Source organism: Chelonoidis abingdonii, chromosome 7, assembly GCF_003597395.2.
Source record: "Chelonoidis abingdonii isolate Lonesome George chromosome 7, CheloAbing_2.0, whole genome shotgun sequence".
In the NCBI taxonomy this organism is placed as follows: domain Eukaryota; kingdom Metazoa; phylum Chordata; order Testudines; family Testudinidae; genus Chelonoidis; species Chelonoidis abingdonii.
In genome coordinates, this window is record NC_133775.1 from 100,636,690 (window position 1) to 100,658,643 (window position 21,954).

A 21,954-nucleotide genomic window follows, 5' to 3' on the forward strand; every position below is an offset into this window, starting at 1 on the left:
CCAAAAACCCTGGCGCTGCTCCTGCTTGTCCACATACTTGTTGACCCCCTCAACGAATGCTAGTAGATTGGTGAAGCATGGTTTCCCTTTTCAAAAAACATGTTGACTCCTCCCCAACAAATTATGTTCAGCTATTTGTCTGACAATTTTTTTAATTACTATAGTTTCAACCAGTTTGCTGGCTACTGATGTCAGACTGACTGGCCTGTAACTGCCAGGATCACCTCTAGAGCCCTTTTTAAAAATTGGAGTCATATTAGCTATCCTCCAGTCATTTGATACAGAAGTTGATTTAACTGATAGGTTACAAACTACAGTTAGTAGTCCTGCAATTTCACATTTGAGTTCCTTCAGAACTCTTAGGTGAATACTATCTGATCCCGGTGACTTACTACTGTTTAGTTTATCAATTTGTTCCAAAACTTCCTCTAATGACACCTCAATCTGGGAAAGTTCCTCAGATTTGTCACGTAAAAAGAATGGCTCAGGTTTGGGACTCTCCATCACATCCTCATTTAGTTTCTCCGCAATGGCCTTATTGTCCTTGAGTGCTCCTTTAACATCTCGATCATCCAGTGGTCCCACTGGTTGTTCAGCAGTCTTCCTGCTTCTGATGTACATAATAATTTTTTGCTATTACTTTTTAAGTCTTTTACTAGCTGTTCTTCAAATCCTTTTTTGGCCTTCCAAATTGCATTTTTCGATTTCTTTTATCAGAGTTTATGCTCCTTTCTATTTTCCTCACTAGGATTTAACTTTCATTTTTTAAAGGATGCCTTTTTGCCTCTCACTGCTTCTTTTACTTTGTTTAGCCACGGTGCCACTTTTTTGGTTCTCTTACTATGTTTCTTTTTAATTTGGGGTATACATTTAAGTTGAGCCTTTATTATGATGTCTTTGAAAAGATTGAAAACTTTGAAAAGTTTCCATGGATTTTACTTTTGGCACTGTACCTTTTAATTTCTGTTTAACTAACTTCCTCATTTTTGTGTAATTCTCCTTTCTGAAATTAAATGCTACAGTGTTGGGCCTCTGTGGTGTTCTCCACACCACAGGGATATTAAATTTAAGTATATTATGGTCACTATTACCAAGCGGTCCAGCTATATGCACCTCCTGGACCTGATCCTGTGCTCCACTTAGAACTAAATCAAACATTGCCTCTCCTCTTTGGGGTTCCAGATCTAACTGCTCCAAGAAGCAGTAATTTAAGCTGTCAAGAAACTTTATCTCTGCATTCCATCCTGAGGTGACATATGCCCAGTCAATATGGGGATAGTTGAAATCTCTCATTATTATTGAGATTTTTATTGTTATAGCCTCTCTAATTTCCCTGAGCATTTCATACTCACTATCACTATCCAGGGTAGGTGGTCAGTAATAAATTCCTACTGCTATATTCCTATTACAGCATGGCATTACTATCCATAGAGATTGTATATTACAGTTTAGTTCATTTAAGATTTTTACTTCATTTGATTGTATGCTTTCTTTCACATATAGTGCCACTCCCTCACCAGCACAACCTGTTCTATCCTTCCAATATATTTTATAACCTGGTATTACCATGTCCCATTGATTATCCTCATTCCATCAAGTTTCTGTGATGCCTATTATAGCAATATCCTCATTTAATATGAGGCACTCTAGTTCACCCATCTTATTATTTAGACTTCTACAATTTGTATATAAGCACTTTTAAAACTTGTCACTTTTTAGCTATCTGCCATTACACGATGTAATTGAATGGGACTCTTTTTCAGTTGACTGTTTCTCACCAGATCCTACCTGTATTTTATCATCTTTCATCCTCTCCTTACTAGGACATAGGGAATCTCCATTAATAGATCCTTCCCAAGGGATGTCTCTGTCTTAACCACGTGCTCCTCCACACCTGTCTGCTTTCCTCCAGCCCTTAGTTTAAAAAACTGCTCTGCGACCTTTTTAAGTGGTTTAGATGGAGCCCATCCTTCCTGTATAGGCTCCTCCTTTCCTAAAAGCTTTCCCAGTTCCTAATAAATCTAATCCCCTCCTCCCTACACCATCCACGCATTGAGAACCTGCTGTTCTGCCTGTCTAAATGGCCCTGCCCATGGAACTTGAAGCATTTCAGAGAATGCTACCATGGAGGTCCTGACTTCAATCTCTTACTTAGCAGCCTACATTTAGCCTCCAGGACCTCCCTCCTATCCTTCCCTATGTCATTGGTTCCTACGTGTATCATAACAAAATAATTCATAATCCAATGGACCAATGTGAAGAATGTTTGAGAAAACAGTTAACTAATGTTTGAATGTTGCTGAAATGTGGCATGAAAGAAAAAGCTACATGGGATCCAGCTGGATTTGATGGTATGATAAAAACAGGGGCAGCTCTATGTTTTTTGCTGCCCCAAGCATGGCAGGCAGGAAGCTTTCAGTGGCTCGCCTGCAGGCGGTCCACTGGTCATGTGGATTCGGTGGCATACCTGTGGGAGGTCCACCGGTGCTGAGCTATCTGCATCCCTGCCGCCAAATTGCTGCCAAAGCTGCGGGACCAGCAGACTTCCCGCAGGCACGCCGCTGAAAGCCTCCTGCCTGGCTCCCTCACAGCAACCAGTAGGCCGCCACCCGCGGCTTGCCACCCCAGACACGCGCTTCCTGTGCCGGTGCCTGGAGCCATCCCTGGATAAAACCCATGTGTCTCCAACCATCCTATCAATTGCTGAGAATTGAAAAGATAGTCAGCCATTGGGCTGGGTCTAGGGAAGTGTTGGATTTATTCCCCTGTAACCAGTATCACCTCCTCCAGCTTTCTGTATTGCAATAACCTTGGACCGGGCAGCAAATGGCAAAACAATAATCCTATCACTATCACAGCAAGAAGAAACAAAAGCACTGCCTGTGAATTTACATTTGCAAACTCCATTGGCAAACACAAATTAGTTCACAAAAGCTTCGTGCATTTAAATTCCAACACTTGCTTCCATGTCTGATAAGCAAAAACCCGCATGTGTACAGAGGTCAAGTCGAGGCCCCATTAGAAAAGCTACCCTTGTAATTTTTTCATGCTCCATGTGCCAAATAATGATCCACTTAAAATTTCAGGCTTCTCTGATCCACAACAAATACTATGAAATAAGGTGGTGGCAATAACGACCAAGAAACCAGCATGTTGTGGTGATTAAGAACTTGGGGCCAAATTCGCCACCACAGCAATGGAAAATCAGCCATAACGCTGGCTTAACTGATACACTGGGGTTATGGCTGTTTTGCATTGCTAGAATAGAGCAAAGCAGGTAGAGCACACCAGTGAATCTGGCCTTTACTTTTTAAATATTTCAGAAGAATTAATCTGACATTATAGATTTTGGGAGATATTTCCTGATCATTTTATTTATAGTCTTAGACTAAACCTAAAATCCCCATAATTTTGCTTGTAAAAGTATGGAGAAATTCCCCTCCACCTCAATTAATAATAAAAACAGATTCAAAATACCCTCTCTGTGTATTTGTTTACTTGCTGGGAGTTTGATTATGTAAAGTTTGCCAATTCTGGGCTGTCACCGCTGCAGCCTCCTTGAAGAAAGATTTCATGCTGTCAGGCATGCTTCTGAGTCTACAAGAACCATCAACCGTGTCTGCCATTGAGACGATATAACCATGAGTCCAAGCCCCATCTGCCTCTGCAACCTCTCACTTTGGACTGCAATGAGGAATCTCACAAACAACCAGATGTCTGATCGCTTCACCCTATTGACAACGCTAAGTGTTCTTTCCTGTAAAGCCCTGTTGTTTTTTGTTTCCAGTCTATCTGCTCCTGGTTATCATTTATTAATTTTAAATGCCTTTCACACTCATCAGAGCAAATATGAATCTCACATGAATGAGATGTAACAACCGTGAAACATTTGCACGGTCGCATTATCGCATGTTATAGTTCTATGCGCTAAAGGCAAACTGAATGCAAAATGTTATTTCCATTTCTATTAGGAGATGAAAATAATTGGATGTGATTGCAGATTACTGTTACAGGCATGTACGTATTGAAAAGCCTCAAAGAGCATCCTGTTACAGTTAATGGGCTGCATTCATACCACTTCATGCTGTGATGGCATCATATCTCACAAATTAAGCAGGATCGAGGCAGATCATTACCTGGAAAGACGATTTCAGAAAAATGCACAGGTGTTGGTAATACTCTTTGCTCGGAATTGGTATTAAACCAGTACCCCAGTGAGGTGTTAGGGGACCAGTTAGTGTCTGTAAAATGCTGTGAGACCCTCAAGTAAAAAGAAGTACTCAGGATTATATTATATTATAAATAAAACAGTGGAGTATAGGTTTGCTAATTCTACAGGATTGTCCTGGAGTCTCCAGGAATTAAAGATGAATCTTTAATTAAATAAAATGTCATGTGATGAAACCTCGTGAAGTTTGTCCAACCAAAATTGGTAACCCTAATGGAGGAGTGCATTTTTTAAGAGGCTGCTGTTTGGGAAAGTACATCCCATGGTTCTGAAGGAATTAAAAAATATAGCAACTGAATGAAGCGAGACCAAACAAAGACCCCAGATCTGAATGCCTCTGAACATTGACGAAGTTCAGATCCAGAATTTGTGACTCAGGCCTGCCATGATAAGTGTGCATACAACTTTGGTGGCCTGCCAAAATTTGCTGAAAATCAGAGTACCAGTGTATATTTTCCCACTTCAATATCATTCTGCAGAAGTATGTACTGAAACTCTCTGGCCATGTTTAATACCTTTAAAATGTTTGAACATTACAGCTATTAAACAAGATTTCTCCCCTTCCTTTTGTTGAATTTAAAATGAAAGCTAGATAGATTCTTGTTTATGGTCTCTTAGACTCGGCTCATTTACTGCCAATGCCAAAAATGATGTCATTTGTTTAGTAAGAGCCTGACTCTCAGAAATGCCAAATGTAATTAGAATCTTTATTTTCAATTGCATGTCACAAACACTCATGGTGAGAAATTTTTTTTTAATCTTTTGAACTTTTAGACTGCAGGGCTGAGCAAATTGGAGTTTTCCCTTAGAGGGACATTGTCAGAAGTTTCAATCTGCCATGACAGAAATACTTCACACTTTATTAGTAATTGTTCTCTGGATTCTGAAAGTTTATAAACTCTGAGAAAGGAAAGTGGTGACATCATTAAACATAACTTCTCTGTTGGATAAGAAAAAAAAAATAAACCCCTCAAACTGCAGAGGTTGAGCCAGATTCTTTAGCCTGCTCCAGAATGTTTATGCCACACTGGTGGAACAAAGAGGGCAGGTCAAATCCTGCCAACTGAGAATGCCTCCACTGGTTTAGAGCCATCAGAGCTGGCTCCTATACTATCTGTGACATTTAGGCTGTTTCTATGCTGGAGATGTAATTTCCAGCTTGTGTAGACATATCCATGCTAGCTCTGATTAATCTAGTGCACTCAAAAGCTGCAGCTTTGTGGGTGGTGGGATGGGCTAGCTGCCCATGTACAATCACATCTGAAACTCTAGGTATGTACTCAGCAGGGCCCACTGTGACTACACTGTGACTTTTAGCATGCTGGCTTGATCAAACTGGATGTGGCAACCATCTCATTTAAATACTGGAATGGGTTACGTAGGGTAGGAAGATAAGGGAATCTCCTTCCTTGGAGGTTTTTAAGGCTTGACAAAGCCCTCGCTGGGATGCTTTAGTTGGGGACTGGTCCTGCTTTGAGCAGGGGGTTGGACTAGATGACCTCCTGACGTCCCTTCCAACCCTGATATTCTATGATTCTATGATTTGCAGACACCCATTCACCTCTCCTGCACTGGTTGCTGCATCAAGTGAAAATTAGACACCACAGAAAATCTGGACCTCTGAACCCAGTGCTGAAATCTATACTCTGACAAAACTCCCATTCACAACAGTAGGAATCTTGTCAGAATGAGGACAAATTTGAGCACATTGGGCCTCAGTTCAGAAAAGCATCCAAAATAGGTGGATGCTTATTTAAAATGTCTTGGTTCTACTTTGGCACAGTTTCTGTAATTCACATTCTCCATTTCCACTGCTGAATCCATCTGGAGCCTCACTGCAGTCAGTCTGGCCAGGATAAAAATACTGTAGTGGCGGTTTGCATCTTTAGCAGCAGGGGGCCTTGGGGCTAGCCAGGCCTGTTCAATTATCAGATCCATCTGGGAAGGTGTCAGGTCATTCCTATAAAGGGTTGAGAGAAGTCAGCTGAAGAGGGGATCTGTGGCTGGCTTTTTTATGAGGGGAGGGAGGCGGTCCAAGGGGAACGGCCTCTGGGTCACTGCAGCCTGCTTTGGTCAGGAGAGTTGCATAGCTTTTGTTCAGGTGTCATCCTGCGGGGGTTATGTTTGAAGAATAAAATCATGTCCTGAAGGAGGGGCCTGAAATGAATTTGGGTGTGATGTTAGTCCTTCCTGGGAGAGACAGGACAGCAGCCCTACTAATACCATGATAAGTACCTTTCTTAGTATATTTGTCTCATTCCAATCAAAATCAGCTAGGATAAAGTTGCACCATAGATCGCTCCCATTGCTTCACTGGAGGTTCTACTGCTTATTTCTGAGCTGTGTCCGTGGTTAGATTTGGCTCAATGTTTCTTAAAACTTACCCAATGTTTTCAGACATCATAAGAAAGGCTCCAATTTTATTCACGTCAATTTTTGTTCCTACTTGAATATTGCCTATGCATAGGCCCAAGAAGATAAATGTGGGGCCCTGGTACACCATATTGGCTGGAGCCCTACCCCCTCCTATTTTACCTTATGTATGCAGATTTTAAAGATGCTTGGGGGGCCACCCTGAGCTTGGGGATGGGGTACAGTTGTCCCCTATTTTTCCCCATCTCAGGGCTGCCCGGGGGGGTGGGGGGGCAAGTGGGGCAATTTGTCCTGGGCCCTGCAGGGGCCCCCAAGAGAATATAATATTCTATAGTATTGCAACTTTTTTTTATGGAAGGGGCCCCCAAAATTGCTTTGCCCCAGCCCCCCTGAATCCTCTGGGCAGCCCTGCCCCATCTTGCCCACCCTGCTTGTGCAGAAGTGAAAGTGAATGGAATACAGATTGATGCAGTGACTTGTTTAATGTTCCTACCTGCCATGGGTGACTCTTATCTGGACTGGCCAAGACTACTGAGGAGGTAGGATTAAGCCCATTAAGAGCTAAAGGACCATTAAAAAATCAGGCAGAATTTTGATACACAGAGAACATTTACTTTATGGACAACAAGAGTAGCAGCTGTAATAACAGTGACTAGCTGTGATGATTTTGCAAATGTGGTGTGACATGGTGACAGGACAAAATATTGTGGGGTACAAAGTGCTGAACTCAAGAGATCAGGTTTATGTAAACCTCCTGACCCCTACATGAGTGTATTTAAAAAAAAAAATGTGAGCAAAACCAGATTTTTAAACTGAAACAAAAATCTTCTTCTATTAGTCACTTTAAAATACAATTTAGGAGGCCAAATGCTTTTTAATTCTAGCTGCTAATGCAGTAAAACAAAGAGGGCTGCTCCCCCTGCTTCCACCATCCCATGTTTGACCCACTGAGGTGAGCATGTAAGCTTTGGTTCCCTTAGCAATAGCTATGTCAGGTACATTGAGGCCTGCTTTCCTAAGTCACCATGACAACTGCCTCAGCTATGTGTCAGTACATGGTGACACTACCTGGGAGAAGAACCCATTTGGAGGGAATCAGAGAATATGTAGGAAAGTAAAATGGTGCTTGAACAACATACTCTGAGTAATACCACTGCTAAGCTGGGATGAAAAAAGCCCTCCTTCACCCACCCCCCCTTCCCCAAATTAAGGCTGAGCAAAACACTGTTTGTTTGAAATGTTTGCTCTTTGGTTTTTTGCTTTGTTCTCTTCCTGCTTCATTGGATACCCTGACTGAAGAGAAGGGAGGGAGCCTGACTAAATCTGACTGAGCTCTCTTGGCATGACTGATTTTCTTGGACTGTTCCACAAGAGAAAAATCTCAACACCTATAAGCCATGATTCAGGAAAGTACTTAAGCCCATGCCTAAAGGTAAATGTGGTCTAAGTGCTTTCTTAGAATGCTTACCTGAATTGGGGTCTTAGTCAGCAAGTAAAGAAGTTTTGGGCCCAAGTTAGTAAGCTGTTGAAATGTCAGTCTTTCTCTTCACAGCTAGAGGAGAGGCAGTATTGCCCAATGGATAGGGCACTAGGCTGGGACTCAGGAGACTTGGGTTCTATTCCTAGCTCTGGAACTGGCCTACTAAGTGACCTTGGGAAAGGTCACCTCTTTGTGTCTCTTCCCCAGTCTGTAAAATGGAGATGATATTTGCTCCTTTGTAAAGCTGTTGGAGAGCTCTGGGTGAGAAGTGCTATATAAAAGTATGCTGTGGCCACTACTAAAAATTGCCAAACGGGTCATTAAATACTTCATTTAAATCACTCCTTTAAGGATGGAAAAGTCATTGTCTAAAGAGACAATATAGAATAATAAATTAGAACCATGCACTAAAATCAGAGAGAAAATATCTGAAATTCTGTAAATCCATTAAAATGTCGGAGGGAGAGGAAGCCATAATGATTACAGAGGCTGATGAACTCATATGCCATAGAATATATGAAAAAATAAGTGTGAAGAATGCCGTTAAATCTTGAGTCCTGTGATCCCACAAATATAATAAAGAGCCTCTGATGACTTTAGAGAAGCACTCCTCTGATAGATTGGGGTTATTTTTGCTGAATGAATTGAAAGCAGCACTTTCTATAACACATGGGGAAAGTAGCAATGAGATTGTTTCAAACCCTGGGCAAGTCACACTGTTAATAACTTTTGTTTTCACGACTCACAGATACTGAATTGTAATACATTTGTATCAAACAGAAATAAACAGTTTTGCAGCAAAATACTCCTAATGTTTCCAGTTATTATGAGGCCTAGACAAACCCAATGCCATTGCCTTCCTCTTTACAGCAGGAACTGCTTGATTTCAATGTATATTTGCTCTGCTTTTACCTGGCAAACAGAGGGAGGATTAGAAGCAAATACCTACATCATCTTTGATTCCTGCCCTCTTTCATGTAATCTAATCTGATGCATTTTGCTATTTAATATATGTTGGGGGGAAAATGTGGAATCTAAGATGGATTATTGCTGATGTTTTGGTCTGCATGGAATCCTAAATTGAATCATTTTGTACTTTTAAAAAGGTGGCTTTGGGGTTTTTTTATTCTTCAACAAGGATTGCATCCACACTTTCAGCTCCTAGCTGTACATCTTTTTATTTGGGCAGAGTTCAGACTAATGCTCATAATTAGGGCCCTACCAAATTCACGGCCATGCAAAACTCGTCACAGACCGTGAAATCTCGTCTTTTGTGTGTTTTTAGTCTATACTATACCAGTTTCATAGGGGAGATCAGCATTTCTCTAACTGGGGGTTCTGACCCAAAAGGGAGTAGTGGGGGCTGTCACAAGATTATTTAAGGGAGGATTGTGGTATTGCCACTCTTACTTTTGTGCTGCCTTCAGAGCTGGGTGGCTGGAGAGTGGTGGTGGCTAACTGAGGGACCGGCTCTGCAGGCGGCAGCCCAGAAGTAAGCATGGCAATACCATATCATGCTATCCTTCTGCACTGCTGCTGGCGGTAGCTCTTCCTTCAGAGCTGGGCTCCCAGCCAGCAGCCATTGCTTTCCAGCTGCCCAGCTCTGAAGGCAGTGCTGCCACCAGGAGCAGCGCAGAAGTAAGGGTAGCAGTACCGCAACCCCCCGCTACAACTACCTTGCAACCCCCCACAACTCCTTTTTGGGTCCGGACCCCTAGAGTTACAATACCATGAAATTTCATATTTAAATGGTTGAAATCATGAAATTTACTATTTTAAAAATCTTATGACCGTGACATTGACCAAAATGGACCCTGAATTTGGTAGGGCCCTACTCGTAATCAATCTTACACTATTGGAGTACAGTTACATCGAGGTTAGATCTGTGCCTACAAATAATTTTGAAATATGGCCTGCCTATGTCTTAGATCCAAAGCCTGTGTTCTTTCTTCATTCTGAAAGCCTCCCTGAAACTGAGAGCTGACCCTTTAAGTTGTAAGTTATTGAAAGGAAAAGTGAGGTCTATAGAAAGCTTTTGTACACATTTCCTGGGTAAAATTAACCTGCACAGGGAATGAGAGCACCTCCTTACTCTCTAGTGCAAGCTACTTGTTCCAGATATAGCAGCAAGGAGAAGGGAGCAACCTTGGCAGGGTCACAGCATCCGTCTCTTTTCCCCCCAGGTGTAGGCAGGAAGTGCCAGGGACTGGGTGGAACTTTGACTCTGTTCCCTTACAGCACTCCAGCCAGTGCTCTTTAGCTGGCAGGATGGGGCCATACAGTGTTCCAGTCATGGGACCCCACAGCCCAGAGCAGGGAAAAACCAAGAGGAAGAGAGTGACTCAGGCTGCGTCACAATGTGATTTCCAGTCTGCTCCTGGGGCAGCATGTTGTTGTGTAAGAGGCCTCACAGGGTTTGTGGCAAAGTCACAACGTACACCTATGGTGGGAGGAACCTCAGTCCCTAGATTAGAAAGGAAAGGGGTCAGGATAACCCTGTTCTTTAGAGCAGAACTGAGGAATATTGGAGAAGAAATGTGGGGAAGCTACTCTAGCACTCATGACTTCTGTGGGCTTTGCTCTGTGGATACAAAGAAGCCTTCAGTCAGTGATGCAATCACATTAAAATACTGAGGAGGAAGTCCAAGTGAAAAATGCATTAGTGCTAGAATTGCACTGAGGGCAACCCTAGACTAGAAAAATGTTGTCCCCTCTTAGTCCCCCTCCAGTGGTTGCACCTTTGATTTCAATGACTGATGCTGTCAAACCAGCGCCACTCATCAAGATTATATTATTTTTGCTTCTTAAAAGACAACTTAGGGGCAAACATATCTAAATAAATCCCTCTGACTGGCAACTTGGTACTGTTATTCAACTGAATATGGTAATGAGACATATTGTGCAGTAACCAAATAGGTGAACACACAATTTTATATTATCAAAACAATGGGTTTTGGCAGTGTGTGTGTTAACAAGCCAGACTTCTGACAACACAAATTGTCCAGAAAAGGAAAAACAATGTGCCTTTTGAGGTGCACAGTGCTCCACCCCTGAAATTCACAGCAGATATGATTTAACAGAGAGATAAGCCACAGCTAGCCTGGAATCCGATTGCTTAGTGTCAAGTAGAAATCAACATCCATGTGAAAACAATGCCAACTTCTTAAGATAAGGGCAGCTATGAACTGAATGAAGGCAAATGCTGTTCTCTGCTTACATTTACCATTTGAGTTGAGGCCATTATGTGTATAATGAGGCTGAAAAACCATGAGTGTTAATCAGGTTTTGATAACTTAATATAGAGTGTTTTCCCTGCAATCATTCATGGCCATTTGCAGATAAAAACATCTTCCTTTTTTAATCAGTGTTGTACAATGAGAACAGTTTATTGTAGAATGTTAACAACTTCCAGTAAATAAAGATATGTAGAATGAAAAAGGAGCTATTCAAGCTGCATCGTTCCTCTGACAAGTTATGAAGCTATTTCATCCTTGAGCACAAGAACTAAAACATAATGGAATCCCTACTGTGTGTTTTCATGCCTGCCAGGACATAAAGAAGCATAACAAAATGTTCAGTGTGCCTCTAACTATTAACTTGGATGACCAAGGAGGCCAATAGAAAACAAAGGCACCATGGGAAATATTTGTGATGGGGAAGGGGGGAAAATGAAAAGGATAAGCGATGAAAAATTGAAGATTCTCCTGCAGACATGCCACTGCCAATGAAATAACATTGTGCCCTTTGTAATGGAAGGCAATCTGGAAATAGTGCATCAGCGAGTTTATTTATCTCTGCTACACGAAAGAACTTAAAGGCAAGATTCACAGAGAGACTAATGATTTCTTGTCAGAGGAGCAGATACAGTATTTTAAACAAATAACTGGTGAAACTACTTTGAGTCATGTTATTGGCCCTTTTGCATGGAGGGGAAACGGGGCCTAATGTTGACTTGGAGCCAAATTCTGATCTTACATGCACAACTTCTTCCGAAATCAATGCTGGCATCCACGGGCAGAATTGTACCCTATGTCAGCATGATCTTGCACAAAAACAGTGGGGTTAATGATACAGAGAGTGGCCATCTCCCTCCTGCGCATAGATAAGAATCCCAATGAAGTGCCTGCAAAGAGGCTTCTGTGGGATCAGGAGATGGGAACAGCATGCAGCAGAGAACTCGTAATTCTCCACATCTCCATGCAGCGTCCAGTCAGGATCTATGAGAAGGAATCCACAGCCCACTTACATGAATATGGATGTTAACACTCCCTAGAGCTATTTTTTTCAGGCTGTCCACATATTCAGACAGATGAACATTGTATCATTTTACATTCTGTTCCCAAGAGGAAGGTTCTCTTTGCAATCATAAGGGCCAGAGACCCAAAATTATTTTTTAAACAAATACTTAGATTTTGGAGCACAACCGGGCAGCTTGCTGAGCTGACTCAATTCACCCCCCTGTATGATGATATGTTTCCACAAGGATACTGGTCAGAATAATAAAGTTCTACAGAGAGGTACCAAGAGGATAAGATGTTCTTGCTCAGCACCTTGTGAGGAGGCAGTTTTCAGAGGAAATATTCCTAGAGCCAGATGTGTGGTTTTAAGCCAGAGTTTGGGCAATGCAAAGGGGCTGTGCCACAGGGGAGTCCCCGGAGGAATTCATGTTGATTCAGCTAGAACTCCTCACGGTCCTCACCTTTGAAAAGAATGCAACGTGCTTTCCCAGCTGTTCTGGTTGAGCTCCACTTGTTGGCAGTGTGGATGTGACCAGGAGCGCCGCCAGCTTTTTTGCTGCCCTAGGCAGCGGATGGTCCCGCCCCCGAAATGCCGCCTCCAACAGAGGTGGCAGAAGATCCCACCCTTGAAATACCAATGACAACTGGGGCGGCCGAAGATCAGGCTGCCGCGGTCGCCACCTCCCAAATGTTAGCGCCCTAGGTGACCGCCTAAGTCGCCTAACGGGTTGCGCTGGCCTTGGGTGTGGCTCAGTCCTCTCACCCCAATTCCTTGGTGGTGATTAGTGATGCTAGCCTAGAACAATCCTTGCTCTCAGGGAGCATCAGGAGTGCATTGTCACTTGCCCCCATTTAGGGAAGCAAATGCCTCATGGCCTCTTCCCCAGACTCCAATGCACTTGTGCACAGCCAGCTACGTAGCAAGAAGTTATTTAATAATTTCAGTCTGCCGCAAACAGAATAACTTTTGCAAGACAATCCCCTCCTTTCCTCTGGGATTAAGAATTCTACTGGGAAGGCTCAGGTGCCTGACCACACTGTGATCTGTCTTTTGAAAGAGATGCCCTGTGTCTCCAAACACTCTTGCTTCTCTAATGCAGGTGTTTATGTGGTGGCATTCTGCCATGATGGCACAGCAAAGCTTACTGTCCTGAAGCTTTCCTTTTGCTATAAAAGAACGCCCCCAGACCCCAAACATTAGCACTCTAGCATTATGCAACATGGCATCAGATCAAATGGCAAGCATGTCATTAAAAAATACACGAGCAAAAGCCGTGTCTAAAAGTTGTTTGCAATACAGTGGGCTCCCTATAATTCACTCCACCACATCTGAACTCCACTCTATGCAGCATTTTAACATACTTCTTCACTGCTAACTTATTCTGACCATGTTAAGTAGACACAGATTTAGTATTGCAGTGTGCAAATGTTGTGCATTAAAATGTTGTATTAACGTAAGGCTAAATCCTGCAGCCATTAATCAACCCTTATTCAGGAACAAGCCAAGAGGACCTTTGCCTACATAAAAATTGTATGACTTGGCCTATAATATATAATCATCTCAATTACACCACATAACCCTATTGAACTCAATAAATTTTACGGACTCAAAATGGTTGCACGGGTATAAATTTATGATGGAATTGGCTGTCAATATTCAACATATTTCTTTGGAGCAAATTTATCAGTGGAATCCAGCCATCGTCCCTTATTGGCTTTTCAGCTCTGATCTGTGGGAGGAGGCAGAAGGCACTGCTGAGGCCTATGTTCATAGTGTAAATAATAAAAATAAAAATGAAGAAGTCTGAGTCTATAGCCACCCCCAACAAGAAACTAGTCCATTGCAGAAGTCCAACCTCTTCTTGTACTCAGAAGCTAAAACGATACTTCTGGATTTGCAAAACAATAGAAAAAAAACCAACAGTTTTCAATGTCTAATGTGCACCTTGGGCCTGACTTCCTTCTCACTTTATACCAGTGTAAATTAAGAATAATTCAGCTGGAGGCAATAGAAGGATACTGTTGCAAAACTGATACGAGTGAAAGGTGAATCAGGCCCATTATTTTCAAAGTACTAACCCTCATCTAAATGATCAGCATTCAGCTCCTGAGGAATTCAAGAAAAAACAAGACCACATGTGTGCACAGCCCTACATGTCAGAAACAGCAAAACTCAGGAAGTGCTAAAATAGTTATAGTTTACAAGTATCAGAGGGGTAGCCATGTTAGTCTGAATCTGTAAAAGCAGCAGAGAATCCTGTGGCACCTTATAGACTAATAGACGTTTTGGATCATGAGCTTTCGTGGGTGAATACCCACTTCGTCAGATGAATGTCAGTATAAATGAAAATAGTTGTACAGAGATGGGCATTCCATTTTGCAGAGGATTTCAAAATTTGTCATTCATCTGACGAAGTGGGTATTCACCCACGAAAGCTCATGATCCAAAACGTCTGTTAGTCTATAAGGTGCCACAGGATTCTCTGCTGCTTTTATAGTTTACAGTGATTCCGGATGTGAAGTTGGCATCTTTGGCTTAAACTCATGGTTTTGAAATGCAATATCATTCCAGGGTGTTTGACAATGACTTCTCTACCCTGAATGTACCCTTGCTTCAAACTACCTTTTGTTTCATAATACAGGGCCAAATAATGCAGTCCTTACTGAAAGCCCTATGCTTCCCTTGATACAAGGCACAGAGGAAACATGGGATGATATCTCCCCACATGGCAGATTCAGAATGTGTGTGTTTGGGGGTGGAAGGGAGCAGTCACTCTACAGCATTATCTACCCTGTATGGGCCAAAGGAAAACTTTCTGCAGATCTTTGCATGATCATTTTCTTTAGGTAAGTGTCAAGCAGGTAGTGGGGATAGGACCAGGGAAAAGCCACCCTACTCAAAAATTTTCACTGTTTAATAAATGGTATTTCCAATAGATTTTTGAGGCAGCAGTGGCTAATGCCAGCATGAATACTTTGTGCTTATGAGGAAAATCTGAATGTTCTTTGCAAGCTCCTTATGACTCTTAGGCTCTTGTTCTAATAATAATTTTTTTCTGCCTTTTAAAAATAATTGTTAATGTTCATAAGATAACAGAAGCACATCAGTCATGTTAAAGGCAGTTTTCACATTCAGTTTGTAGTTGTGTCAGTATAAATGAAAATAGTTGTGCGGAGAATGGGCATTCCATTTTGCAGAGGATTTCAAAATTTGTTCGTGTTCATTTCATAAACTTTGAAATTTTCCAAAGGAAAATTTAAATTCCAATTTATTTATTTTTGGTTCAGAGTGACTAAAATCTTTCGGTTTGGCATAACTGAAATATTCTTTTTTTGACTTAAAAAAAAACAATTTAAATAAGCCATTTCAACAGGAAAAATCAAAATGTTTTGTTCCAATAACGTCAAAAAGTCCATTTTTTAAAATTCAAAATGAAATTTTGGCAAAATTGACATGATTTTGCAAAATGTTTCAATTTCAACAGAACTGCATTTTCCACTAGAAAATTGTTCCATCAAAGTTTTTCCTAACAACTCTATAAAGGAATTTGTATTTGATGACTTCTGATGACTGTTTTAGCTCTGATCACTGCATTGGTGAATCAATCTAAGTGTATTAATGGTTTTAAATGTATCGTTTTTAATAAAAAAAATGGTTTGCAAGTCATTTATTTGAGTAACACAATCTTGCATACAACATTTTATAACAATGTTTAATTACCTTCTTTCCTTTTTGTTTTGTTTGTTTTAATTAAAAACCTAAGGATGACTGGAACTTGTGTTGACTAGCCTTCAGACTTGATTCATTCATTCTTCTTGAGATAAACAACTGGTCCCACTAAATTACGTAATCCAATTGTGTTTAGAAAAATAGATGCAACCAAACATTCCCAGACATCAGTGTTTTATGTCAGAATAGGGTGTTCAGACAGCAAGTGTGAAAAATCAGGATGGGGGTAATAGGAGTCTATATAAGAAAAAGACCCAAAAATCGGGACTGTCCCTATAAAATCGGGACATCTGGCCACCCTATGTCAGAACGTGAAACACTTGCAAATAATGATTTCACCTCTGGATGTAGAACCAATTCATTTGAGTTCACACATGACATGGGAATTCATAAAGACAGATTCTCAGCTGGTGTAAATTGGTGTAACTCCATTGAAGTCAGTGGAGCCAATTTAAGCCAGCTGCAGCTCTGGTTCAGAGTCTCTTAACAACACAAGCTTTTGTCTGTGTTTGAAGTAAAAGCAATTGAACATAAAAGCCAGAACATGCTCTAGTTTTATTAAAAATGATGACCACTAAGAGTGTATAGAACTAGAGAAAAGATAGGGATACACACTCATTCATTCATTCATTCATTCACTGCTTATAAGACAGCCTCTCACTAATAGATAGTAACAGTGTGATAGCATCAAGGAAATGCGCAACACATTCTGTGGATGGGTGTTTTCCTTAAGGGACAGTATGATGATTTGGTTTATCATTTTCTTCAGAGAGGCAAAAACTTAATTCTTATTTGCTTGCTTGTCAGTTTATTGGTCTTGAAAGTAAAAGACATTTTGCCAAAACAAGCTCATTGGGACAGATGCAATGCCACCAGCCTTAGGAGCCTGATACAGCAAAGTACTTAATGTCAGTGGGACATGTACTTAAGCATATACTTAAAGTAAAACATGGACAGATGCACTTTACTGAACAGAAATGAGATTTCTCACATCTAAGCACTTGCTTAAATATTTTGCTGAATTAGGGTTTCCAAACCTAACAGCTCTGAAAAGAAGACTATCTCACTAATGAAAGTTGGGCTTTTCTAGTTAAATTTGTCTGACAAAGGGTGCAGGTCACTTGTTTAAGTGGATATGTTGGAATAACAAAACCATTACTAATACTAAAGCCTGAATGTGTTGTGCTGTGCTTTAAGAAATACATCTGCGAGGCTTACAATTACAATTGCTGCTAATTCCTTTTTTTTCTTTAACAAAATGCAAGATCTTTAGGTAATAGCTCTGAAGGCTGGAGGCACTCAACACCAGGCAGGCTAGGCACACGACAAATATTACATGGGCCTCCACGCACTGGTTTTGCAATGAGCTTTAGCTCAGACTTTGCAGGACCAAGGAAGTGGTTCACGCTATGTGCCGGCTGATCTCAGACCCCTCTGCTGAATTGGTAACAAATTAGTGCCAGTAGTAGTGATAGCTTCTGTGATGAGAAGCTAGATTTAAACCTCCAATGCATTTCACATTGAATAGATTATGAGATAACGTTCCTGTGGCTATAATATCCACATAGGATCTCCATGAGGGACTTAGAAGTAAACACCTTCATAGTCCCTGAGCCATCCAGTCCTCCATAGCTTGTAAATTCTGCTTTCTTAATGGACACTAAACCAGTGGAGGATTGACGTAGGAAAAATCTGCTCCATCGCTACTTCTCCCACAACATGCCTGTCACACAGGGGGAGTGCAGAGAATAAAAAAGGGACAGAGGCACGGGCCTGCCTACAACTCAGTTATTCCTAACAGGGAATTTCTCCATGCTGGGGATATTCTCTGCTCGGAATTTGTTGCCAGGTTGCATTGCCTTTATACTACTTGAGTGTTGTAAAGGAGCCATAATGCACAGGACAACCTGGCCCCAGATTCTTACAAATAGTGGAACAAGTTTAGGCCTGAGCTGCATATATGTACTGCAGAGGCCCCAAACACCACAGAGCGCAGGGGAGCACGGGGGGAGGATCTGATTCTCACTCCCCACTGAAACAATGGAGATGCTATCCTACAGTCCCACGTCATTGGAACCACGGAAAGGCATTCTGGGATGGGGCATAGAAGTCATCCGCACATTTTAGCACACAACATGCACGCTGATGCAGCTTCATCTTCCTCCATCCTGTGCAAATGAATCCCCCTACTCCAGGACTAATCTGCATGAAGGATTACAGGGAGGGGTTCAATTTAACACTGTTTTTGCAAGATTAATGTATCCTGTTTACAGGAAGAGCAGGGTAAACTACTTGGTCTAGACCCAGATTTTGACCCAAATTGTTTAAATACCCAAAACTGTTCACATTGATGAATTTAAATAATCTGCGATGCTTGCAGACAAGAATGTCTGATGAGTGACACCAGGTAGAAGTTGTCTTCAAATGCGTCTGTCTAATTAGTATTGTACAAACTAATATATATTATTAATTATAATTTTTTCTCCTTTATTTACCAATAATCTTCAAAATATGGCAGTCAGAGAGTACAGAATTGGAATAATGATACTACCTTTACTTGCATAGTAGATAGGTGACAATAGTATGTGGTTTATGTTTGCTGTACCATATTATTAAACACTGAGGACCAAAATGTGCTGTTATGCTCATGCAACCCCCATTGACTTAAAGGCTTTGTGCAGGGTGATTGAATATAAATCTTAATATGTATCTTGCATATCATATTGTGGCTGTTTACTAATGCACAATCAAACCTGGGCTGCAGAAAGGCAAGCAAGGATTGATTTTAAATTGTTTTATTGTGGCCTTTTCAGGAATATCACTTTGGGTTACCCAGGCTGTAATATCTATTTCCTTCTACTGATTCTAGAAAAAGAAAAATGGCAGAGTTCATGATGTGACTGGAACACTTCAATGGAACTACGTCTGCTTTATGCATATGTAAACCACACACCTCCTGGGTGTGGTGCTCTGCCCCTTTAATGGCACCGAGACCACTCAGAAAGAGAGTTAAATGAGTCTGCGCTACACCCTTAGCTGACAGCCAGTTGGCTTTTAGCTCATACTGTAGAGCAGTGGTTCTCAAATATTAACAACCCGTGAATCCCTTTCACTAAAATGTGATATCTCTTGAATCCCCTCCTAAAAATGAATATTTCCAGGGATTTAAGTTTAAATCTCCTCAGTGTGATGCTAACAACCAACAAACTAGAAAATGGGAAGATTCACTCACCTCTCACTGAAGCAAAACAGCAGTCCAGAGAGAATGACTTAGTATCGAATTACTGAGGCACCTTAACGCTGCTACATTGACTACAACGTGATTCCGGCTGGTTTGAGGCGCAAACACCTTTTCTTCTGTCACCAGGTCCATCCCTAGGGGGGTGCCCCATCAGGGACAAATTAGCATGGACCACCCCCCCAGGTACAGCGTGGCCTCTTGCTCACTCTGCCCCTCATGCCACCCAACTTCCCCTGTCTGCCAAGGACAGGGGTCCAAGCTGCCACCTGCGCGCCTGGGGTCCCAGCTGACTCCCTGCCTGCAAGGAGGCTCAGGCTTCTGGCTCCACACTGGGGTCTGGGCTGCCGGCTCTGCACTCTGCGGGGCTCATACTCCTGACCCCTGCTGACTGCTGGGGCTCATGCTGCTAGCCCTAACTGCCAGCCCCACTCTCCATGGGGCTCAGGCTGCCAGCCCCAACTGCCACGGGCTCAGGCTGCCGGCCCTGCGCTGACCGGGGCTCGGCTGCTGCCTCCGCAACCGGGTCCCACCTGCTGCCTCCAATGCTCAGGGTCCTCTGGCCGCCATTAAGGAATCTTTTGGTGAACCCCCTGTAACATTGTGCCAACCCCAGTTCACAAACCCCAGTTTGGGAACCACTGCTATAGAGGCTCATGCACTAAGCTCCAGAGGTCCCTGGTTCAATCCCACCCGCCAACAACGATGTTACATTTACATAAAAGTACAGTTAGAGAAGCAGTGCAATCCAGTGGTTAGAGTGCAGAACTGGGAGTATGGGACAAGGTTATAGTTTTACTAACTCCAGCTCTGCCACAGACTTGCTGCATGAGCCTTGGGCAGGTCACCTTCTCCATCTGTGCTTCATTTTCCCTATCTTTAAAATGCAGATAATAATACCTTTCTCACCAGAGGAATGAATTAGTAAATGTTTGTCAAGGAGTTTAATATCCTTGGAGGAAAGATGTGCTGGAAGTGTCCATTTCAAAGCATACTACTCTCCATTGTATTAAATGAAAATTGAAAGGCTGAAGGAAGAAAATCTAGTATGTTTAGCTGTATTAATATTATTTGCACAGAAACATTACACAATGTGACTGGTTTAACATAATGAAGATTAATTAAACTGAGGTGTCTCTTCAAACAACCTTTAATGTGCCACTGTTAGTAATAGTTTCTTAGTGTAGATTATAATAATTAATGAGTATTTGTATAACAGTGTAAACTCATTATAGACTTGTGGAATCTCTCGCACCTGAAGCTCATTGTTCTTATCTGACAGTGAAAGCCTTGCTGGTGTAAACAAAAATCATTTCACATAATCCTGGCTCTGAACAGTCTTATCCCCGTTAATAGCTTTGGTTGTTTGTTATTTGTGTAATTTACAAGTTTACACTGATTTTGTAGCATAACAGAGATGCTCAAGTTGCTGCACTAACAATTTAAAGAACATGCAGTTAGAAATATACAAGATATTATATAATAAAATATAAATACAGTAAAATAGTAGCCAGTGAGGTCAATCATAGCAGTTCTAATTACCCAGTGAGCATGGAGGACCAATATGTGTGATAAGTGCTTAAGCACTAGACGGAAAAGAGCCTTATTGCAGTGTTTCTCAAACTGGGGTCATCGCTTGTGTAGGGAAAGCCCCTGGCGGGCCGGGCTGGTGTGTTCACCTGCCCCATCTGCAGGTTTGGCTGATTGCGGCTCCCACTGGCCGCAGTTTGCTGCTCCAGGCCAATGGGAGCTGCTGGAAGCGGCGTGGGCCAAGGGACTTACTGGCCGCCGCTTCCAGCAGCTCCCATTAACCTGCAGCGGTGTACCGCGACCGTGGGAGCTGCAATCGACAGAACCTGCGGATGGGGCAGGTAAACAAACCGGCCCAGCCCACCTGGGGCTTTCCCTACACAAGCAGCAACTCCAGTTTGAGAAACACTGCCTTACTGTAATTGTTAAGGCCTTGTCCTCCATTCACTTAGTGCCGTGAATGATTTTACTTGCCAGAGTAAGCGTTTGCAGCTGCACAAGTTGGCCTGGGACCCTAGGTACGTACTTAGGTGGCTAGCCCCTGCTGAAGTCCATGCTGCTACACCTTCACTGCTATTGGTACACTAGCTTGCTAGATTAAAGCTAGTTCCAGCGTTTCTACATGTGCTGCCATCACACATCTGACTGCAGTGCAGATATACCCAAAGCGTCAATATAGCCATATAAGTACACTGCACCTGGAAATCACCAAAAACTCTGTTGTAAGCAGGATAGGCAGCCATTTCTTGTTCAACACATTTCCCAAGAGAGAGCATATACTTTCCTAGAGACTTACCTTTTGTTCTTTGTTCTGTAGTCCTTTTAATCTAAAATAAGGGTCATTTAGCCCAAAAGTATCTATTTACAGGGAAACAGAAAACAAATAGTCAATACATTTGAGAATATCACCGTCGGTTCACAGTTTGCAAACAGGAAAAAAAAATGCACTGAACAAATCATTCATTGGGAAAAAAACCAATAATTTCTAGTAACAATATGATTTAATCATTTTTATGTGGATTGTATGAAAGACGCCGAACAAAATATGGCTACATTGTACTGGAATTAAGGATATTATTTCAAGATGGAAGACGGAAACAAAAATAAAATTGAAGGATAACTTTTCCACAAGTCTCT